This window comes from Macaca nemestrina, chromosome 8, assembly GCF_043159975.1.
Source record: "Macaca nemestrina isolate mMacNem1 chromosome 8, mMacNem.hap1, whole genome shotgun sequence".
NCBI classification, from domain to species: domain Eukaryota; kingdom Metazoa; phylum Chordata; class Mammalia; order Primates; family Cercopithecidae; genus Macaca; species Macaca nemestrina.
In genome coordinates this window covers 10,021,485-10,046,286 of record NC_092132.1, presented here as the reverse complement: position 1 = coordinate 10,046,286, position 24,802 = coordinate 10,021,485, and the positions used below count along the sequence as shown (strand labels likewise).

General features: G+C 41.6%; 1 long non-coding RNA gene across 2 annotated transcripts in view; it reads right to left on the bottom strand.

Moving 5' to 3' along the window:
* LOC105488245 (uncharacterized) overlaps positions 1 to 24,802 on the bottom strand; it is a 108,334-nt gene that overhangs the window by 23,022 nt on the left and 60,510 nt on the right. For both annotated transcript variants that reach the window (XR_011606713.1, XR_003019523.2), the window contains exons 2-3: positions 16,049 to 16,082; positions 13,439 to 13,721 (exon numbers count right to left, since the gene is read on the bottom strand). This is a non-coding gene — a long non-coding RNA (uncharacterized lncRNA). The remainder of the gene's footprint in view (positions 1 to 13,438; positions 13,722 to 16,048; positions 16,083 to 24,802) is intronic.

Here is a 24,802-nt window from a genome sequence, read left to right as displayed (position 1 = left end):
ATGACCTGGAGCTGAGAATAGACTACTCATCATCCAGACAGCACTCGCGCTGCCAGTTCATCACTGTCCCATCATCCCTGGGTGTAGTATGCTTGTCTTGTTTCACCTATGCACGTTACCTGCCTGACCTTAGAGGAAGTTGGTTGTGTGCATGACACATTGGCTAGCATTGCTTTGAGGGTGTAACCATGTACTGTCATGTTTTTACACATTTTGGTCTCATTGTGTGGAATGTGCATCTCCTTCTTGGACACTTTACTGAACCTCTGCAAATTCTTCAAAATTTAACTTAAATGCCTCCTGTTTTATGACATCTGCTATATTTCTCTCAATAAGGCTGGTTCACCTTCCTCTGTGTTCCATATGACTTTGCACATAATCTCTCCTAGAGCATTAACATTTTATCCATCAGCATTGTTTAAAAACTGCTTGAACAACTATCATGTGATCTCCTTGAACACAGGACTACCCTCTTGCCCTACTTACCCCTTGGGTAGGGCATATGGCAGGGCCCCTAATACCTGTGACGGATTAAGGAATCAATAAACTAGACATTCTGGCTGAACTTCAGAGAGTAAATTTAATGCCATTTGCATTTTGTGTAAAACCAAATTTATGATTCTCTATGATACATTCTCTGACGACTTCTTTATAATCAACAATGTTCTGCTTTGATTTTAAAGAGCTTCTTTTTGGCTCTAGGACAAGCAATGTATAAAGGAAATAAAAATTGTTTAAAGTATAAGAAATTCTGAGTCAAGTTTTAAAGAGGTGTGTTTAAAGGAACCAAGAGGCTGTTGGCACCAGAATGATCCTTAATGCTCCTCAGCTTCCTAATAAAAGAGAATCCACATTGACCAATTGGATTACCCAGTTTCTGTCGGGACAGGCTAAACTACACTTTGGTAGCAATCCCCAAGTGGCTTGACAGCAAACACACTGCTTTGCTTATGCTATAGGAACACCATGGTGGGCAGAGTGATCTATTCATCCTGGTCACTCAGGGAACTGTGCCAATTGAGGCTCCATCTCAACTTGTGCTTCCATGATCACTTGGGCAGAGCAAAGAGAAACTGTGGCCCATACACTGGCCTTTAAAAGTGTCACATGGAAGGGACACATACCATTTTTGCTCCTATTTAGTTGGTTAAAGCAGAGCATATTGCCAGGTCTAACTTCAACAGGGCAAGGAACAGCAATTCTTCCACAGGCCAGGAAAGAGAAAGTTGGAATATTTGTGAACAAAAAAGTATGTACCAAAATTCGTGATTTTACAAAGGACCTTCAGTTTTCAAAATGTATCATCATTATCTACCTGCCAATGACTCCCACAGATGGATTTAAAGTAGAATTTGACCTCCATCAGCTGGGCTCAGCTGCTTCTCCACAGTTGTTTCAGAATGCAAGACTCCTTTGTTTGAAACTGCTACAAGTAAACAGAAGATGAGAAGAGACCAGACCCCACCTCCAGATTATACCCACTCTTGCAGACGCATCAGCAGGCCATGGCAGTATGGGGTGGAAAAGGTGGTGGTTGGGTGGATGTTGGGTCTGTGGAGGCACAGAAGAGGGACACCAAACTGGACTGGGGGCAGATGTGCTGCATGAGTGGAATCAAGGAGGAAGCGGGGCTTGGGCAAGGTCTTGAAGGGCACATTGCTGTTTGCACATTGGACAGGGGTAGAGAAGATACGAGGTCCCAGAGGAGAGGGATATAGATGAGGTCCTTAGGGTCATGACTGGTCAACAGGATGCCTGCCCTAGAAGGAAATTATTTACACACATGACCTTGAGCAAGCGCCTTCCTCTTTCTGATCTGTCTCCTGCTCTACAAAACAGAGGTTATAATCAAAATCCCATTTTTAAAAATAGAACTTGACAACCTGATTCTAAAATTTGCCAAGAGTATAAATTAGTAGAAATAGCTAAGAGTATTTCAAATAAGAAATACAATAAGATCAACTTGTCTTATCACCAGTAAAATCATTATATTCTAGAGATACAGGAATTAATTTTGCTCAAAACCTGGCATTATCTAAAGACTGGCCAAATCAATTAAAAGAACAAAAAAGAGAGTCCAGAATTCAATCTGTGGTTTTGAGAATTTGTGATAAGAGTTTCACTTCAAATCAATTAGAAAAGAAGTAACAGTTTAAGAAATAGTTTTGACAATTTAATAACCATTGAAAAAGTTATCTTTTAAATTCACATTATATATAAGAATAATACACAGATTTATTAAATGTTTTAAAAACAAAATTTAGAAAGCATTATAATAAGTATAAAAAATAGTTTTCTTACCTTAAGTTGGAAACATTGTCCTATAGAAGGTTTAAAATTCTTGATACCATAAACAAAAGACTTGCATATTTGATTATAAAATTTTTAATATCCTTTTTGTGGAAGAAAACATAACAAATTAAAAGAAAAGTGACAGAGTAATAAAAATATAGAAATATATATAATAAATGATCAACAATCAGAATATACAAAAACTACTTGTGATCAATTATTAAAAACATTCATGGAAAAATAGGCATAGAATATAAGAGGACAATTAATATGACTTATGTAAAAGGCTAATAAACATGAAAAAATTCTCAATCCCAATCGAGGGCAAATACGTGGAAATAAAAAGATACAAGTTGTATTAAATTGGCAAAAAATAAATAAAATTCTAGCTATTTAAATCCAGTGGTGCCTACATTGCTTGAAAATGGATATTCTCATTAAGTGACAAGAAATTCAAACTGGTAGAAACATGGACTATGAAGCCACACCACCTGGGATTGCATCCTGTACTGTGTGACTTTAGGCAAGTTACTAAACCTCTCTTTGCTCTATTTTTTCTCATCAATAACAGTGCCTATATTATAGAGCTATTGTGAAATTAAATATGATAATCCATGGGAAATGCTGAGAATAGCACCTGGACCATCGTGAGTGCTCAGTGATAATTAGCTTTTATTTTCCTACTGTCAGTGAGAGTATCAAAATTAGAAATGCATATGCAACTTTATAGGAATCTGTCCTATAGAAATAAGCAGGCATAAGCATAAATTTAGATCTATAATAGTAACCATTTCAATATTTGTAATGGTAAAATGTTGAAAACAACATAGATATGAATTAAAAGGAAAGGAGTCACATAAATTTTGCCTACCTCCTTTTTATAGTAAGTTGCATTTATTTTATGTAACAGTTTACAAAGAATGAGACAGACTCCTTTTTATTAAGATAGAAGAACCACTAAACATATATTCTTACATAAAAAACAAAATAGACCGGGCATGGTGGCTCATACTTATAATTACAGCACTTTGGGAGGCCAAGGTCTGAGGATTGCTCAAGTCCAGGAGTTCGAGACCAACCTGGGCAACATAGTGAGACTCTCTCTGTACAAAATAAGTAAATAAATAAGTAAATAATTACTTGGGAATGGTAGCAAATGCCTGTTGTCCCACCTACTTGGGAGGCTAAGATGAGAGGACCACTTGATTCCAGGAGGATGAGGCTGCAGTGAGCCCTGATTGAATCACTGCACTACAGCCTGGGCAACAGAGCAAGATCCTGCCTCAAACAGTAAAATAAAATAAATACATAAATCAGAGATAAATTTGAATAATACAATCTTTGGAAATCATTTCAAATATATTTGTGAATACATTGAATTTTTTAAAGAAAGAGTCACATCAGACTTAATACTAGCTACTTTTGGGGAAGAGGATGTATTGGATGACGGTGAAGGCAGATTTGAATTTTACCTTCACTAGTATGTGTTTTTAAAATTTTTTTTTTTAATTTCAATAGGTTTTGGGGAAAAGGTGGTGTTTGGTTACATGAATAAGTTCTTTAGTGGTGATTTCTGAGATTTTGGTGCACCCATCACCTGAGCAGTGTACATTGTACCCAATGTGTTGTCTTTTATCCTTCGCCACTCCCCACCCTTTCCCCTGAGTCCCCGAAGTCCAATGTATCATTCTTATGCCTTGGTGTCTCATAGCTTAACTCCCACATATGAGTGAGAACATTTGATGTTTGATTTTCCATTCCTGACTTATTTAGAATAAGAGTCCCCAATTCCATCCAGGTTGCTGTGAATGCTATTGTTTTGTTCCTTTTTATGGCTGAGTAGTATTTCATAGTAGCTATATACACACACACACACACAATGTGATGCATATACATCACTCATTGATTAATGGGCATTTGGGCTGGTTCCATATTTTTGCAATTGCAAATTGTGCTGTTATAAACTTATGTGTGCCAGTATCTTTTTTGTATAATGACTTCTTTTCCTTTGGGTAGGTGATACCTAGTAGTGGTATTGCTGGCTCAAATGGTAGATCTACTTTCAGTTCTTTAAGGAATCTCCACACTGTTTTCCATAGCGGTTGTATTAGTTTTCATTCCCATCAGCAGTGTAAAAGTGTTCTCTTTTCACCACATCCATGCCAACATCTATTATTTTTTGATTTTTTTGATGACGGCCATTCTTGCAGGAGTGAGGTGGTATTGCATTGTGGATTTGATTTCCATTTCCCTGATAATTAGTGATGTTGAGCATTTTTCCATATGCTGTTGGCCTTTTGATTATCTTCTTTTGAGAATTGTCTGTTTATGTTCTTCACCACTTTTTGATTTTTTTTCTTGATGATTTGTTTGAGTTCTTTATAGATTCTGAATATTAGTCCTTTGTTGGATGTATAGATTGTGAAGATTTTCTCTCACTGTGTGGATTGTCTGCTAACTCTGCTGATTATTTCTTTTACTGTGCAGAAGCTTTTCAGTTTAATTAAATGGTTTACATTTGTTTTTGTTGCATTTGCTTTTGGGTTCTTGGTCATGAAGTCTTTACCTAAGCCAAAGTCTAGAAGGGTTTTTCAGATGATATCTTCTATAATCTTTATGTTTTCAGGTCTTAGATCTAAGTCTTTGATCCATCTTGAGTTGATTTTTGTACAAGGTGAGAGATGAGGATGAGGATTCAATTTCATTCTTCTACATGTGGCTTGCCAATTATGGGTATCCTTTCCCCACTTTATGTTTTGTTTTCTTTGTTGAAAATCAATTGGCTGTAAGTATTTGGCTTTTTTCCTGGGTTCTCTGTTCTGTTTCATTGATCTATGTACCTATTTTATACTAGTACCATGCTGTTTCAGTGACTATGGCCTTATGGTATGGTTTGAAGTCGGGTAATGTGATGCCTCCAGATTTATTCTTTTTGCTTAGTCTTGCTTTGGCTATGTGGGATCTTTTGTCATTCCATATGAATTTTAGGATTGTTTTTTGTAGTTCCATGAAGAATGATGGTGGTATTTTGATGGGAATTGCATTGGATATGTAGATTGCTTTTGGCAGTATGGTCATTTTCACAATATTGATTCTACCTATCCATGAGCCTGGGATGTGTTTCCATTTGTTTGTGTCGTCTATGATTTCTTTCAGCAGTGTTTTGTAGTTTTCCTTATAGAGGTCTATTAGGTTAGGTTTGGTTAGGTTTATTCTCAAGTATTTTCTTTCTTTTTTTGTTGTTGTTGAAGCTATTGTGAAAGGGGTTGAGTTCTTGATTTGATTCTTAGCTTGGTTGCTGCTGGTGTATAACAGAACTACTGATTTGTGTATATTAATTTTGTATCCTGAAACGTTGCTGAATTTATTTACCGGTTCTTGGAGCCTTTTGGATGAGTCTTTAGGGGTTTCTAGGTACATGATCATATCATTAGCAAACAGTGACAGTTTCACTTCCTCTTTACTTATTTGGTTGCCCTTTATTTCTCTCTTTTGTCTGATTGCTTTGACTAGGACTTCCCATACTTTGTTGAATAGAAGTGTTGAAAGTGGGTATCCTTGTTTTGTTTCAGTTTTCACAGGGAATTTTTTCAACTTTTCCCCATTCGGTATAATGTTGGCTGTGTGTTTGTCATAGATGGCTTTCATTACCTTAAGGTATGTCCCTTCAGTGCTGATTTTGCTGAGAGTTTTAATCATAAAGGGACGCTAGATTTTGTCAAACACTGTTTCATCATCTATTGAGATGATCATGGGATTTCTGTTTTTAATTCTGTTTATGTGGTTTATCGTATGTTTTATTGACTTACGTATGTTAAACTGTCCCTTCATTCCTGGTATTAAACCCACTTGATCATGGTGGATTATCTTTTTGATATGCTGTTGGATTCAATTCACTAGTAATTTTGTCTCTATTTTCATCAGGGATATTGGTCTATAGTTTTCTATTTTTGTTGTGTCCTTCCCTGGTTTTGGTGTTAGGGTGATACTGGCTTCATAGAGTGATTTAGGGAGGATTTCCTCTTTATCTTTTGGAATAGTGTCAATAGGATTGGTACCAGTTCTTCTTTTACTGTCGGATAGAATTCAACTGTGAATCCATCTGGTCCTGGACTTTTTTTGTTGGCAATTTTTATATTACTATTTCAATCCTGCTGCTTGTTATTGGTCTGTTCAGAGATTCTATATCCTCCTGGTTTAATCTAGGGAGGTTGTGTATTTCCAGGAATTTATCCATCTCCCCTAGGTTTTCTAGTTTATGCACGCAATGGTGTTTATAGTAGCCTTGAATACTCTTTTGTATTTCTTTGGTATCAGTTTCATATCTCCTTTTTCATTTCTGATTGAGCTTATTTGTATCTCCTCTCTTCTTTTCTTGGTTAATCTTACTAATGATCTATCAATTTTATTAATCTTTTTCAAGAACCATTTTTTGGTTTATCTTTTGTATTGTTTTTATTGTTTCAATTTCATTTAGTTCTGCTCTGACCTTTGTTATTTCTTTTCTTCTGCTGGGTTTGGGTTTGGATTGTTCTTGTTTTTCCAGTTTCATGAGGTGTGACCTTACATTGTCTATTTGTGCTCTTTCAGACTTTTTGATGTAGGCATTTAATGCTATGAACTTTCCTCTTAGCACCACTTTTGCTGTATCCCAGAAGTTTTGATAGGTTGTGTCACTATTATCTTTCAGTTCAAATAATTTTTTAATTTCCATCTTGATTTCATTGTTGACCCAATGATTATTCAGGAGCAGGTTATTTAATTTCTAAATATGCATGGTTTTGAGGGTTCTTTTTGGAGTTGATTTCCAATTTGATTCTGCTATGGTCTGAGAGAGTACTTGATATAATTTCAGTTTTCTTAAGTTTACTGAGACTTGTTTGGGGCCTATCATATGGTCCATCTTGGAGAATGTTCCATGTGCTGATGAGTATGTACATTCTGCAGTTGTTGGGTAGAATGTTCTGTAAGTATCTGTTAAGTCCATTTGTTGTAGGGTATGATTTAAGTCCTTTTTTTGTTGTTGACTTTCTATCTGGATGACCTGTCTAGTGCTGTCAGTGAAGTATTGAAGTCCCCTGCTGTTATTGTGTTGCCATCTACCGAATTTTTTAGGTCTAGTAGCAATTGCTTTATAAATTTGGGAGCTCAGTGTTAGTTGCATATATATTTAGAATTGTGATATTTTCCTGTTGGATTAGTCTTTTTATCATTATATAATGTCTCTCTTTTTCTTTTATAACTGCTGTTGCTTTAAAGTTTGTTTTGCCTTATATAAGAATAGCTACTCCTGCTCACTTTTAGTGTCCATTTGCATTAAATATCTTTTTTTACCCCCTTACCTCAAATTTATGTGAATCCTTTTGTGTTAGGTAAGTCTCCTGAAGACAGCAGAAACTTGGTTGGTGAATTCTTATCCATTCTGCCATATCCATTTAAGTGGAGCATTTAGGCCATATACATTCAATGTTAATTTTGAAATGTGGGGTACTATTCTATTCATCTTGTATTTCTTGTATATCTGAATACCTTGTTAATTGTCCATTGGGTTATTGTTATATAGAGATTTATGCTTTAAGGAGGTTCTAGGATTTAAAGGATTTGTTTCAAGATTTAGAACTCCTTTTAGCAGTTCTCGTAGTGCTGACTTGGTAGTGGCAAATTCTCTCAGCATTTGTTTGTCTGGAAAAGACTATCTCTTCTTCATTTATGAAGCTTAGTTTTGCTGGATACAGAATTCTTGACTGATCATTGTTTTGCTTAAGGAGGTTAAAAATAGCACTCCAATCCCTTCTAGCTTGTAGGGTTTTTTCTGAGAAATTGGCTTTAATCTGATAGGTTTTCCTTTAGAGGTTACCTGATGCTTTTGCTTCATACCTCTTAAGATTCTTTCCTTTCTCTTGACTTTAGATAACCTGATGACTGTGTGCCTCAGTGATTATCTTTTTGTGGTGAATTTCACAGGTGTTCTTTGAGCTTCTTGTATTTGTATGTCTAGATCTCTAGCATGGCCAGGGAAGTTTTCCTTGATTATTCCCTCAAGTATGTTTTCCAAACTTTTAGATTTCTCTTCTTCCTCAGGAACACATTTAATATAGTCCCAGACTTCTTGGAGGTATTGTTTATTTTTTAAATTTATTCATTTGTCTTTGATGGATTGGGCTAATTAGAAAGCCTTGTCTTCGAGCTCTGTGTTTTTATTTTTTTCTACTTGTTTGATTTTATTGCTGAGACTTTCCAGTGCATTTTGCATTTCTCTAAGTGTGTCCTTGATTTCCAGAAGTTGTGATTTATGCTATCTATTTCACTGAAGAATTTTCCTTTTATATCCTGTGTTATGTTTTTGATTTCTTTAAACTGAACTTCACCTTTCTCTGGTCTTTGATTAGCTTAATAACTGATCTTCTACATGGATGAAGCTGGAAGCCATTATCCTCAGCAAACTAACACAGGAACAGAAAACCAAACACTGTATGTTCTCATTTATAAGTGGAAGCTGAACAATGAGAACACATGGACACAGAGAGGGAAACAACACACATTGGGGCTTGTCCGGGGGGTAGGGGGTGGGAGAGCATCAGGATAAATAGCTAATGCATGAAGGGCTTAATACCTAGGTGAAGGGTTGATAGGTACAGCGAACCACCATGGCACACATTTACCTATGTAACAAACCTGCATGTCCTGCACATGTATCCTGGAACTTAAAATAAAATAAAAATTTTTAAAAATCGACCTTCTGAATTATCTTTCTGGCAATTCAGAGAATTCATCTTGACTTGGATCCATTGCTGATGAGCTGGTGTGAGCTTTTTAGGGTGTTAAAGAATCTTGTTTTGTCATATTACCAGATTTTTTTTTTAGTTCCTTCTCATTTAGGTAGACTATGTCAGAGGTAAGACCTAGAATTCAAAGGTTGCTATTCAGATTCTGTGGAGTGCTCCCTTGATGTGGTGTTCTCCCTCCTACCCTAGGAATGAGGCTTCCTGAGAACCAAACTGTAGTGATTGTTTTTGCTCTACTGGGTCTAGCCACTCAGTGGAGCTACTGGGCTCCAGGCTGGTATTGGGAAGTGTCTGCAAAGAGTCCCGTGATGTGATCCATCTTCAGGTCTTGCAGCCGTGGTCCAGTGGAGGTAGGAGGGGAGTAAAGTGGACTCTGTGAGGGTCCTTGGTTATATTTTTGTTGAGTGTGCTGCTTTTGTGTTGGTAGGCCTCCAGCCAGGAGGTGGCGCTTTCAAAGACACATCAGTTGCAGTCCTATAGGGAGGATGCAAACTTGCCTCCATCGCCTGGTTAAGTATTCAGGTTTCTCAGTCAGTGGGCAGGGCCATAGAGCTCCCAGGAGATTATGACCTTTGTCTTTGGCTACCAGGGCAGGTAGAGATGCAGAGAAGCATGTCTGAGCTCAGCCTCTCCTTGGACAGGGTTTGCTGCAGCTGCTTTGGGGGATGGGGATGTGGTTCCAAGTCCAGTGGACTTATATTCCCAGGGGAATTATGGCTGTGTCTGCTGACTTATACGAGTTGCCAGGAGATGAGGGGAAAGCTGGCAGTCACAGGTCTCACCCCTCTCCCATGCAGCCTGCAGTCCCAGAGACTGGTCTCACTCCCACTGTGCCCCCCTAACAGCACCGAGCCTATTTCCAGACAGCCGGTGACCATGAGTTTCTCCACTGAGAAAGCAAGCAGACTCACTGTTTTTTTGCATCGTAGGGAGACTGCAGCAGTGATCCAGTTCCTTCAAAGTTTCTGTGGATTCTCTCAGCTTTCCTGGTTTGTCCCTGTGGTAGTTCTTGAAGCAAAAGTTCATGATGTGAGTTTCCACATGCTGCTCTGTGCATCTGAGCGGGAACTGCAAGCTAGTCCTACCTCCTATTCACCATCTTAATCCTAGTATTTATATTTTTGTACAATACGTAGTTCTTTGGGCACTCAAAAAAATATTTTTGGCTGGGCATGGTGGCTCACACCTGTAATCTCAGCTCTTTGGGAGGCCACGGCAGGCGAATCACCTGAGGTCGGGAGTTCGAGACCGGACTGGGTGAAACCCAGTCTCTAACATGGTGAAAACCCTGTCTCTACTAAAAATATAAAATTAGCTGGGCATGGTGGTATGCACCTGTAATCCCAGCTACTCTGGAGGCTGAAGTAGGAGAATCACTTGAACCCAGGAGGCAGAGGTTGCAATGAGCTGAGATCGCACCATTGCACTCCAGCCTAGGCAATAGAGTGAGACTCTGTCTCCCTGCCCCCACCAAAAATAAATTTTAAAAACCCTATATTTTAAAATTAAACAATGTGGATTGAGTCATATATGCACCAGCTAGACATGCTCCTAACTCAAAGATTCCAAGTCTCTGCTTCTGTCCTCCAGCCAGTGGGGAGCTATGGATGGTTTTTGAGGGCATGATTGACCTGGTCACAGTCACAGGAATTCTTAAATAAATAGCTCTTTATTTTGTTGTTTCATTTTCCTCACCTACTCTTTCCAGTGTTTACATGCTTTCTTCATTTTTGTTGCCGGCAATTGGCAGTTTTTCTTTATTTTTTTTTTCTTCACCAAGCCTCCAAGTTTATTTCTCTCTTAAGGTCTTTATTATTTTCCTCTTTTCAGACAAAAATTAGTTGCTGAAGCCATTTCTTCTCTGGTGCTTGATGAGTCTCCAGAGACGTTGCATACAGCCAAAGAGCTTTGTATATGACTCCCCTAAGACAGTAAGAGGTGGTGGGAAACAAGCCACAGGGATCAGGAGACAAGGCTTCTGGCCCTATCTCAGCACTGGCCTGGGGGCTCTCCCTCCCCATGCCTCGGATTCCATGCTAACAACAGGGAGAGGTCAGTGCAGAGATCCCTGGAGACCCCATCCTGTCATGACCATCTACAATCCCAAGGCAATGAGTGAACACTGAAGTTCAAAAACATTGGCCATCAAGAAAGCAGAGAGCCCTGCAGAACAGCTTGAGTCTCTCATATCAAGAGCTCAAAACTTCCAGCCCCCTGCTGCCCACACAGAGAGCTTCTCAGTCACTGGGCAATGACTGGGCAGTGGTTTGTTCTATGGCAGAGACCACGAGGGAACTAACACTGCTGCACTCACCCCAGCATGCAGCCACATCAGCATCACAGAGATCAAATGCCTCCTTTCCTTGATGGGAAAAAGGTTCTTACAGAGATGAAGGTCATGTGCCTTGCCCAATGTCATGTGGCTGGGTTGGGGGTGGGATGACAGTGATACAAACAGGAGACAGGGAAATACTGTATAGAAGAGGGCATTTCCCCAACAAAGGCCCTGCTCTCAAGCCTGAAGACCTGCTGCCCTAAATGAGGACAGGCATTTTCTGTTTTTGTGCCCAGAAAGTTGCTTTTGGCCTGCCATTCTCCCCATGTTGCCCCCATATGAACCTGAGACCTTAGTGAGCACACACACAAATGACTGAACATTGAGACCAGCAAATCAGCAGACGAGCAGACCAGCAGACCAGCAATGGTGGAAAGATGCAGCAGGGAAAGAAAGAAGAGGAGGGATGACTGGACACCAAGGGGAGTTTGGCTGGGGGCAGTCAGAGAACAGTCTGGCTGCTGGGTGACCCGACTCCAGGAGAAGACCAACTTCCCACTCCATCCCCACTTCCAGCTCCCCATCCATCTCGCTGAGAGCCACCTCCACCACTCAATAAAACTTTGCACTCATCCCTCAAGCTCATGTGTGATCCAATTCTTTTAGGACACTGGGCAAGAGTTTGGGATATGGAAGGTTGTCACACTGGCTCTCTGCCCTTGGGATAAGGCAGAGGGTTCATTGAGCTGATTAACACACAAGCTGTCTGCAGATGGCAAATCTGAAAGAGCTTGTAGCACACACCCACTTGGACTTCAGGAGTCGCAGGCACCGACCTCTTGACGTTGCGGTGGGGCAGGAGCCCAAAAGTGCTCACCTCAGCCTCTGCACCTGCCTGTCAGCATGCTTCTCCTAGGAGTTTGAGCTGCAGGGCAAACAAGCAGGCAAGCCACACCCCTGTTGCACATCCTGCGAGGGAAATCAGGGAACTCTCCCTTTTCATCAGTTTATTCAATAACAAACTCTAAGAAATACCACTCCAGTTCTCACCATCTCCCTACTTCTACCTCTCCAGGGAGAGTGGTCTCCACTGAATTGGCATTGGGGTTAAACAGATCTGAGTTTGTCACTGACTAGCTTTGTGATCTGATTTTTAAAAGGCTCATATCTTCACATGGGTTGTTCTCAATTTCAGATGTTCTACTCCTTCTTTTTTGCCTACATCCATTTTATTCTTGTTCTTTAAAATCTCTATCAGGGGACTTCTCCCTGAAGCCCTCCTGCCTCCTCCAGTCAGGTTCACTCACCCCTCCTACCCTCTTGGTATGCCCTGGATTTAATTTGTCTCTCCCACTGGATGATGATGCTTTTTCCTTCAGTCTCTCCCATGCGAGATTGTGAGCTCCAGGTAGAAGAGGGCCACACCTATGTATCTCCCAGAAATGGGCACAGAGGACTGTAAAATGTGAGACTTTCACAGCTCAATGCAAAGGGCTGTGAGAGAATAGGGACTAGAATGTAACCATCTCAGGCTCCCTGTAGCTATAAATTCCTTGTGGATGGCAGGTGCTCAGCACAGTGCTCTGTACAGGTTGTTGCTCTCAAAATATAAAACAAAAAGCTTCAGAGATAAGTTGTTTCTATTAGTCACTTACACCATAGAATGAAGTTGACGGTGCATTGCCTGCCTCTTAGGGATGCTGACTTTTAAGTTTCTCTCCTTGAATAATTAAAAACTCAGGATCATACATCAAGAAGCAGCAGAGAAGAGAATGGAGGGGAAAAGAGAGGAGAGAATAAAGCTAAAGGGATGTCAGCTTCTCTGAAAAGACAATTAGCCCTCGTGCCCATGCCTCAGGCTGGCTTCTCTTAGTAACTCAGAAATTTTATTTCCATGAATTCTACCCCTCTGGTGACCCTCCAGGAGAATAAGATCTCAGCAAGTCCCTCTTCTGAGCTGATATCTCCATCCTGGACCTGCCAGAGGCAGTTTGTTTCCTTGTTTACGTGCTGAGAGACACAGCCTCTATTTGGCAGGAAGTGTGAACAAACAGACCTGAGGCGATTTCTTTTCATCACCACCTACCTCCTAGAACAACTGTCACTTCCTCCTTCCTTCCTTCCTTCTCTCTCAGAGAACTTTAATGCCGAGAATACCAAATGGAGATCACAGTTCTGGGTGTGAGTCATGATTTCACTACCGGCTAGCACTGTGACATTCTGCCTTGGTTTCTTCATCTGTGAAATGGGACAAAGTCCTTGTCATCTCTTCCACTATGCAGTCAGTTCAGGTAAATGCATCAATGTCATGAATTCAGCAAAATGCATCACGTCTTTTTTGATGGTAGGTGCAGCAGCTGCAGAAATGCCTAAGACAAAGTTTGTGGGAAGGATTAAATGGGGCAGTGTGGAATAACAACCAAGGTGTCAAATTATTTTCCAGAGGATGCTTTGTCCATGTTCATGACCTATGCTTTCCTGATCCGTGGGGTCAGGTTCACTTCCTGGAGAGCACTGTGGTGCAGGGACGGTTGTGGCATGCGTGCCTCTTTGTCCACCAACCCATGGCAGAAATCACTGATCAACCCGATATCATCTCAGGATTCTCCTCAACACAGGTATCTGGGAGTCACTGACCATCAGCCAGTAGCCAAAACCTACATGCTATTACAGGAAAAAGCAGCACGGCTTTGGAGTAAAACTAATGTGATTTGAATCTGGTTCCTCTGAAGCATTGAGCAAGTTTGACAATCTCCTTAAATGAAAGTACTCATCCATATCTGTATAAAGAATATATTTCTGCCTAACTCCCAGGTTTCCTGTGATAATTAAACAAGACTAAATATCATGGAAGTACATATACATAGTAGTACTCCCTTCCTTCCTTCCTTCCTTCCTTCCTTCCTTCCTTCCTTCCTTCCTTCCTTCCTTCCTTCCTTCCTTCCTTTCTTTCTTTCTTTCTTTCTTTCTTTCTTTCTTTCTTTCTTTCCCTCCCTCCCCCCTCCCTCCCTCCCTCCCTCCCTCCTCCTCCTCCTCCTCCTCCTCCTCCTCCTCCTCCTCCTCCTCCTTCTTCTTTCTTTCTTTCTTTCTTTCTTTCTTTCTTTCTTTCTTTCTTTCTTTCTTTCTTTCTTCCTTTCTTTGCACTATGGAGTCTTGCTCTGTTGCCCAGGCTGGAGTGCAATGGCATGACCTTGGCTCACTGCAACCTCTGCCTCACAGTTTCAAGCAATTCTCCTGCCTCAGTCTCCCGAGTAGCTGGGATTACAGGCATGCACCACCACCCCTGGCTAATTTTTGTGTTTTTAGTAGGGACGGGGTTTCACCATGTGGCCAGGCTGGTCTCAAACTCCTGACCTCATGATCTGCCCGCCTTGGCCTCCCAAAGTGCTGGGTTACAGGCGTGAGCCACCGCACCTGGCTGGTAGTACTCTTTTTCTACCCTGACCTTCCAATTCTAAACAGGTCTTTCCTCTGATTCTCAGTTTTTACCATCTGTAAAATATTATTAATAGAGCTGTTCTCGCAAGGTTGTTTTGGAGTTTCAAAGTGCTGCCCCTTGCTTTTGACAACTCTCGGTCATATTGAGGTAAGAAGTTAAAAGTCTTGGCTCGGTGTCGTGGCTCACATCTATAATCCCAGCATTTTGGGAGGTGGGCAGATCACTTGACGTCGGGAGTTTGAGGTATTTTGTACTCAAAATACAAAAATTAGCTGGGCATGGTGGCGTTCACCTGCAATTCCTGGTACTTGGGAGGCTGAGGCAGGAGATTTGCTTGAACCTGGGAGGCAGAGGTTACAGAGAGCTGAGATCACACCATTGCACTCCAACCTGGGTGACAGAGTGAGACTGTGTATCAAAAAATGAATAAACGAATACAAGTCCTGACTCTCACCCTCATCACTGTCTTCTGTGCACAACTAAACCAATGTGTCCCTAGCCGAAGTTCTATCTTGCCTCAGTTTCCCTTCTATCCTCTCCCTAGTTTTGAGAATCAGTCAGCATAAGTTGGGGAAGGGCCATTATTTCCAAGCAAATAAAAGAGTTAGATCTTGGTCCAGCATATGTGTGTGTGTGTGTGTGTGTGTGTGTGTGTGTGTGTTGCGGTAGGGGAGGATGGAGAGAGGAAAGGTGAGTTAATTCATTCAGTAGCAGCCCTGACTACCTCCTCCTCCCAGTTTGCTTCATCCTGGGGGGTTGGGAAGTGGAGGCCAAAACCTGGATGTTCCTTAGAACTCTTAGGGGTTTGATTTTCCCTCAGCCCCTTCAGGACCTTTAGTACCCCACTATGCACGCTCTTCAGAAGAAAGACAGCTGGTGTGTCTCAAAGATTTCCCCAGCTATTTCCTCTTGCCCAGTGGATTCCACCAGGGCCTGATCAGGGCTCCTAGGACACAAAATTTAAGGGGGACCTCACTTCCAGCATCCTGCAAGTGCCCATCCTGCAACTGAGAGTGAAGGCCTCCTTAAATGTGGTACTCAGTTCCTTGCCTGCCTCATCCAGCCGGGTCCTGAAAGTATAGAAACAATTGAATAAAAGCCTGAAATGTTAGATGGGAATGTTTGAAGGACTGGACTTTAGAGTCGGGCCCTCCAGGTTCAAATTCCAACACTACTACCACTTGAGTTGTGGCACTTCCTGTAATTTAACTATATATATTTTTTCATCTGTAAATTGGAGATAATAATAGTACTTACCTTCGTACTCATGCTGTGAGGATTCCATTAGGGACTGCATTAGCGTAACCAAGGAAGCATTAGTAAGAATAAAAGAACAATTTTTATTAGACTGTATAATACTGAAAATAATAGGGATCCTGGGGAAGTTAAAGAGAACATATACCTACCAGGTGGCTGGTCCTATGCTAGATGCCTTATATATGTTTTTTCATATTAAGCCTCAAAAATCTTCTCTATATCATGATGTTAAGAAATTAAGGCCACAAAGGATAAGGAACTTGGCCCAAGATGTTCAATTGACATGAAGAGGTTGGAGTCGTTGAGCTCACGTCCCTGAAATTCCAAATTCTCTGCTGTTTCCTTTTGCCCTAAAGCCATCTTAGCGTGGAAATCCATGCACTGGGTACATGGTTCCTCAGCTGGCTCTTCATTAGGATCTTCTGTGTGGCTTTATAAACACACACTTGCCAGAGTTCCAGGCTTGGCTTAGAATCAACTACAAATCTGTGTTTTGAACAGGAAGCCCTGGGATGGGCATGAACTGTCAGGCTCGGCACCATTGCAGGCTGGGTGACCTCTAAACTCTCTCTCCCTCCAATTTTCTATGTTCAGCCTCTTGAGAAAATGAGAGTGAAAGTGATGATTAAACTGTAAGAATAAAGCGTCTTCCTAAGGAAAGGCTGGCACCTTCTAAGGACATATAATTAAAGCCCAATAGATTAAAATTCCTTTAAGAAATGAGTAATACAAAGATTAAGGCACATCTGATATAGCTTCTTGAATGGCTGCTCAAAGATTTACAGGCAAAGGATAAATCAGCTCTTCTGAGCGAGAAGATACATCTTATTGCTCACATCTGGCAGTGGAAGGTAAAGTGTGCAGAAAAGGAGACGTGCCTGGCAATCTTCAAGCAAGGCGCCAGAAGTGCTTTTGCAAATATATTCTGGATGAAGAAAAAGAAAATCCCCTTCAAGTGAATGGTTTGGTTGTCAGTCATGAGTCAAGTGACTTGGCATGTCAAATTTCTTTCTTGGGCAGGTTTTTTATCACACACAGAAGATGAGCAAAGGAACTTAGAGTAATTAGGAGGTAATGAAGTTGTCAGAATAAGCTATTGACCAAAGAGCAGACAAGGGAATAGATGAAAAATTTAAACGTTTCTAATTTAGCTGATCTGGAAGCTGCACATCTTTTGGCCGTAGGGGAATTATCCTCGGTGCCTAATGAATGAGTTTTTCTGGGCAAAGCAGGGAGCATCCCAGAAGACAAAGGAAGAAGGAATTGGAATCAAAGTCCAAAATGGTAATGGTGATTGTAATATAAATTATAATTAGCCCCTTACGTTTTTATCTGTCTTTGCAAAGCACTTGAACATCTATTACCTCATTCAATTTGCACAGAAACCTAAGAGGGAAGAGACATCCAAGGATGTAAGTATGGAAACTTGAGGTCAGAAAGTGTAATCACTTGCTTAAGGGCCGCACATTACCCTTACTAGTGCAGGATTGAGACTTGAATTCTGGTCCTTCCAGCCCACAGCAAAGCCCTCTTCATTATACATTGACATGGGGGAGCGTTGAGGGTAATTAAAGAAATTGACAGACTGGTTAAATTAGATCCATGCAATGAAAATTGCCAGACCCTGTGTCCTTTCTTCTTGCATCCTTTCCTTCCTGCTTCCCTGGTCCCTTCTGCCCTGTCTTCATTATTCATTATTCATTATTTTAATCTGATGAGGTGGGTTCCCTGAAAAGAATCTGGGCTTCCTCTGTTTATTCTGGCTGGTGCTGCTAGTGGGGAAAAAGACCAAAGGATAATTATTTACTTAGCACAGTTTCTGTGTTTTTCCCCATGATATGGTTAGGCTTTGTGTTCCCAGTCAAATCTCATCTTGAATTGTAATCCCCATAGTCCCCATGTGTCAAGACCAGGTAGAGATAATTGAATCATGGGGGCAGTTTCCCCCATGCTGTTCCCTGTGATAGTGAGTTCTCACAAGATCTGGTGGTTTTATAAGGGGCTCTTCCCCCTTCACTTGGCACTTTTCCTTCCTGCCACCTTGTGAAGAAGGTGCCTTACTTCCCCTTCACCTTCTGCCATAATTGCAAGCTTCCTGAGGCCTCCCCAGACGTGCTGAACTGTAAGTCAATTAAACCTCTTTCCTTTATAAATTACCTAATCTTGGGCAGTTCTTTCTAGCACTATGAAAATGGAGTAATGCAACCCACAAGGTCTGTCTTATTCAGTGCTCGAAATCACTCTGCAAGGTAGGTGTAATTACCCGCTCTGTGGCGCATGCAAAAACTAGGACCCAGAAAGACTAGACAACTCACCCTAAAACTCTACTAAATAAGTTGTGCAGCTCCACCCAGTGTCTCCGTCATCAGTATTTATATTCTTGTTACTATTATTTCCACCTGCCAGGTCATGTTAGCTGGAGAATAACAGGCCACAGAGATGACAATTTAGCCATGAAGCTAAAGGCTGAGAGTGAATATGGCTCAACCTGCAAGTCTGCAAAGATCCTTCCAGTCATTGGTACATTGTCTGCCCAGGCTCAGCCTGCCCCATAAATGTGCCTCTCCAGAAATCTATGCCCAACTCTGATCTGCTTGACCCACAGGCCTCCCCATTGATCTCTTCCATGTCGTGGCTACAACTGCCCCCTTCTTATCGATAACTTCTCAACATGTGTCTTTCACCAGACTTCTTTCCTGACCTAGAAATTTCCATATGCAACTGTCTGAGCAGCCCACCTGTCTGCTTCACATCCATGTCCTACTCAGCATATGTGAGGCAACAAGATTACACCCCTCTTTAGAGCTAAGTCAAGTCCTAAGTCTTGAAATCCTCCCTCTCCTTTGCACTCCACACTGAATTACTCATCAAGGTTGGGGTAATTCTATTTCCCAAAGTTCTCTTGAATCCATGCTTCTCCTTCTGGTCCTAATGCCAGCCTCATGCCAGCCCCCCATCCTCTCCCACCTATACAGTTACAATAGATTGATAGGTGGTCTTTTAACATCTACTCTTTCTCATCTCCAACCAACATTCCACTGTAATGCTGGAATGACCTTTCTAAGAGGAATGAATATCTGGCTGTACCACGCCCCTTCCTGTGGTTCTCTTCAACTTCACATTAAAGTCCAAGCGATGCAGCATGTGATTAAAGGATGTTTGTCACTTGTTTCTGATTTCCTTCCCTTTCTCACCTTCTACGTTTGCTATCTTCGAACTTCAGGCTCCAGAAAGCCTGAACTGTCTGAACCACCCAAGAATTCTAGCCTCTCTCATCTCCTGATGCCTGTGTGTGCTATTTCTTCTGCCTATAGCACCCATCTATTTCTTGTCCTTCAGAAAAATTTCTGTTTATTCATCAAGTCTCGTCTCAAGTTCTAGCTCTTCTGTGAAACATTTTCTTACTCATCCGGGAAAACTTAAGAACCTTGTTACACACCTGTGTCCTGGCTGTTGACATGCCGGGTAGCAACATTTGTAGGAATGACTGCCTTCTCCATTTCACTGGGAACTCTTCAGGGAAAACACCAAATATCTACTTATTTTGGTATCTCCATAAGGGTCAGGAAAAAAAGTTTCTTAAATAGATTTAAGTAATCATCCAATCTGTAAACCTCTGTCTGACCCAAGCATACTACAAAATATATAGGCATAATAAGTCTTTATTAGGCAATTACTAAAGTGTTTTTCCATTTGTTCAGAGGGAAAAAGCTTTATTTCTGATTTTCCTCTAAATTATTGCCAAATGAAATTCTACTTTTTCCTTCTTTTCTCTGTTCTTAAAATTGCTGCCCTTATAAATAAACTTTGCACAGATATTTTGTGTATGGAAATGAAATTGATAGTATACACACCTATTGGAATGGCTCAAAATGATAATATCAAGGACTAGCAAGGATACAAAGCAACTGAAAATTGTATGCCTTGCTTGTGGGATGCAAAATAATAAGCATTTTGGAAAACAGTGGCAATTTTTTATAAATTAAACTTCACTTACAATATGACCCAGCAATCCTACTCCTATTTACCCAAGAAAAAGAAAGACGTGTGTTTACAGAAAAGCTGTACACAAATATTTATGGCAGTTTTATCCATAATTACCAAAAACTAAAAATAAGTCAAATGTACTTCAACTAGTGAATGAGTAAACAAACTATGGTGCATAGTTTCTGCACCATATGCATAAGTTCATAAGCAATGCAGTCATTCTCAGCAATAAAGAGAAATAAACTGCCTAACACATTGTATACACATGCAGCTCAGGGTAGACCATACATGTGGACATACTTCATGAGCGGTGAAGCACGTGAAGGTGATGTCATTATCATTTTCAGTCTGATGAATATTCTAACCTAGACAAATAACTAAAACAGACTTATTTTTCTCCAGTCACTGCCTAGACTTGTGCTTTGCTTAATTTCCCCATCTTGTCCCTTGGTGGCATCCTAGGAAGATTCCATCACTCTCCTGCCACATCAGGAGTGAAGTCCAGGCTGGCTAGTCCAATTGAAGCTGACAGTCTCCTTCCAAATGCTACCCTTGCTTCTTCCCTGACCTGCAGCTCCAAGCTTATGTGTACCTTGAGGCCTTGATGTGGGGAGGCTGGAAGGTGTACGCTTTTATTCCTCTTCTCTTTTCTCTTCTTTGTCCCCTCATAGAAAAGGGATGGAGGAGAGGAAAACACCTGTGTAATGGGCCAATTTTTGGTGTACTCCTTGAAGCCCTAACCCCCACGGAGATGGTTTGTGGGGGTGGAGTCTTCAGAGGATGATAGGATTAGCGTTCTTATAAAAAAGGAAGAGAGACCAAAGTGCTCTCTCTGTCTCTATCTCTGTCTGGTCTCTCTCTCCCCCCACACACATACACATGCTAAGAAAAAGCTATGTGAGGACACAATAAGAAAACAGCCATCTACAATCCAGGAAGAGAGCCTGCACTTGGAACTGAATGCCGCTGAACTCTGGTCTTGGGCATTCCAGCCTTCAGAGCTGTGAGAAAAGAAGTGTCTGCTGTTGAAACCACCTAGTCTGTGGTATTTTGTTACGGCAGCCTGAGCTGACTAAGACAGCCTCTAACCAGTGCTGCCAAGCCCCTTGCTTGGCTTCCACTGGCCTCTGTTCTTCCAAAAAGGAGCTTCAGAGATGTATTTTCAACAACTCTCTCTGCTTCCCTCTCATGAGGAATTGCATGTAAGGAGTGGGGAGCTGCATCTGCAAGCTTCTGGTAGGAGGAGCCATGTGAAGTAGAGCTACTGTTGATGTGCATTAGATCAAAGCCACTGCCAACCAGCAGCCAACTGTAGTGCAAGCTAGAAATTATCTATTGTTGGGAGCTGCTGAGATGTAGGAGTCATTTGGTACCTCAGCAAACTAATCCCCTACTTGCCTAAGCAAATCAGCAGGTCCCTACAAAAGCTGAGATCCATCCTTGGAATGTGATGCCTAGCCTAGCATGCACTATTTTGATTGGCCAGGACTGGGTCACCCCTCTTACAGTCACCTGTAACTCCTATGAGAGATTCTCATGGAGTTGCTTTCTTCTGGCTTTGGGACTCAGAGACTCACCTCTTGCTATGTACACTGAATTCCAACCATGTTTCCCTGGGAAAATTCTCCTGATGTGCTAGTCTTCTACTTCTATCGGCTGGAGAGGGGATGGGAGGACAGGGGATGCAGCACAGCCAGCTCAGCTGTGTCTCAATAATTGTTGGAGGCATTGTCTCCTCATTGACCTTGCCATTATTTTTGGTTTTCTATAGATAGACTGTTCTCTCTCTCTCTCTCTCTCTCTCTCTCTCTCTCTCTCTCTCTCTCTCTCTGTCTGTCTGTCTGTCTCCCCACTCCCTGCCTCAGCATTGAGTTCTAGTGCCCAGTTCCAGGATAACAGAAAACTTCCACTCAATAGTGAGATATTACTTCTATTAACACACACCCTGAGTGATAGTTGGGCAAGACAATCAAGCCATCTCTCCTGAGGTAGAGGGCTGCTAAGGCAGTCCTACATTCTGAAAATATCACTCACTCACAAGATCATTTGCTCGTGCATTCATAACTTTAACCAATCCATATAATATGCCTACTGAACTTACATAGGTGATGCTTGAGAGGCACCTGAGAATAAGCTCTGTAAGGCTTTATTTGTGCAGGAAATGGGCATGACAAAGGCATGGATGAGCACAAAGCCCACAGGGGGTTGCCAGAACTCAGTAGCACTGAAGCATAAGAAGAGAGTTATGACTCATTCTGGTGCCAGTGAGAGAAACCCAGCTCCAACGGCACTGAGAGCAAAGGGAAGTAATGTTTTGGCCCATGTAGTTGACAAGCATGGGGATAAGTTGGGTCCAGGTTCACAAGCAAAGCTGCAAGAATCTGCCTCTCTCAGTCTGTGGCTCTCCTTTCTTTCCTGCTGGCCTCACTCTCAAGCACTGTCTCTCCATGTTGTGGCCTCCAGCTGTACTCATTTCCTATTTTCTCAAGTTCAAGACAAGACTCAATTTCACTGGCAGAGTTTGTAGAATTATATCTAATTGGCTCTTGTTTGTGCACTTTGACATTTCTGAACCAATCTCTGCAGCCAGAGGGATGCACTATTTCAATTGGCCAGGACTGGGTCATGTGACTGCTCTGAAGGCACAGATGGAGTTGGTATCACCTAAATCACAGTGACTGAGAGTGGAGGAGAGTGGTCCTCTGAAAAGAATTTGGATATTTTTCAGAAGAAGGGAGAAAGACAACTAGACAAACAGACCACAATATCTACTTTAGAGAGCACCAGAACTGGGAAAAGAGAAGGTTGGAGGGGTGGACAGGGGCCCATCATGACAGAGGGTAAACTCTATCTTGAGGGTAGGCAGGAGCCAAGAGCAGCCAATTTATGTTTTTGAAAAATCCCTTTGATGGCAATAAAAGGATAACTTAGTTGGGTGATGGTGAGGGGTAAGGAGAAATTAGGAAATCAGGGGCTCTTGGGATGCTCCTCTTTAGTTATGAGGCAAAGTCCTGGAGCTGGGAGGGACAGAAGGGATGTAAAATCCTTTTACGTGTAGAATATAATTGATGTGGAGTCCAGTCGGTTGTAGTGGATGAGGGCATGGGTTCATGTTTGCAGGCTCGGGGTCCCTGGGCTCTGTAGGCTGAGGGGACTCTGTGAGATCCCAGGGAAGCACTGATTTCTCCGGTGCTGGGCCTGCTGAGCTGCTAACAAACAACACTGAAGTAACACACAATCTACCTGCTCAGAGTCATGGTCATGTCAAATTCTGGGCAGTACATTCTGGGTGGAAGTCCCAGGGGAGCTTGTCAGCTTGTCATTTCAAAGCTCTAGAGAGGTTTGGTCACCCAGCCCCAGGAAAATGCAAGCAATTTTGATGTAAGCAAAGATCTGCTAAACAGAGGCCAGTTTTCAGAGCAAGAAAAGGCAAAGCAAACCAAAGGCAATTAGTTTCACGTATTGCAAATGTTACCCTGCTTCTTGGAATTGCAAATCTCCTTCAAATTCTGTCCAAATTATGAAGTTTGACTTAGAAAATTGGAGGAAACGGCAAACACGTAATCCATTTATATTTTTTATTATTGAAAAAACGAAATGTCAGAATTAATAAACATGTACTATCATCACACACTAGTGATACCAAGGTTAGGATTCAGAGAATACTTCAATTTTAAGAGTTTTTTGAGTCAACAAATATTTGTTTTGTTCCTTCTGTATACCAGATACTATACAGATAATTTTGCAACTGGGCTATAATTTTCAAATTACAGTTGATGGAATGGAAGCCCAGAGAACACCCATGACTTATTCAAGGTCAAAGAGGAATAAAATGCATGTTCACCCCACTCAGAGGGATCACATAAAGGTCAGGTGCAGGAATTAATGATAAAATATTTTGTGAACTGCACAGGTTTGTAAAAATAGAGTTGGAGATTTTTATTATTTTTATGGAAGTACTTGCCAACAGACCACTTTACCATGCACATCCCCTGTGCAGGGAAATGCAGTGGAATGCTGGTTTGTCCCCACAGCCCCCTGAGCCCTGAGCTCACCTCTTGGAGATTCAAAACTCAAAGTGCAGTAATTAATTGGTGGAGAAGCTGATTCATTCTCTGGTGTTACTTAGCAAGACGGAAAGTAACGAAATGAGACTCAGAATCTGGAAGACCCAAGGAAATGAGCCTGAGTACCCTCATGCCTCTTCCTGCACCCCTGGTTAGCCCTAAACTCTGCTGCTGACCAAATGAAGCATAAACCCTCACTTTGTCTGACAAGGTCTTGCATGGCCTGGCCAACTTCCTCCAGAGCTCAACTCATCACTTGCTCACTCCGCAACAGTCACTTGCCTGGCTTTCTCTTCCTGGGACGTGCCATGTTTATTGCCTTCTGGGGGTTTTTGACTTTGTTGCTCCTTTTGCCTGCAATGCAGTTCCCCTCAGTCTTCACCTGGCTTTTTCTTCTCTTTAGGTCTCAGATGGGGTGTTTAGAGAGGCTTTCTCAGCCTGGGTGGTAACACCAGGCCCAGACTTAGCCGTCTCTAATCTATTGCTGTCTAATTGTATTCATAGCACTTACTAAACTTTTCTTGTATATTTATTTGCATACTTGTTTATTGTATTTCATTCTCATCCCCTCCTACCCACATCTGAGTTTAAAAGTCCTGAGAGCAGGGCAGAAGTTGGCCTCATTCAGGGTCACAGTGTACAGAACAGTACCTGCTATGCGGAAGACACCTGATTTTTGTTTTTTACAAAACTGCTCCTT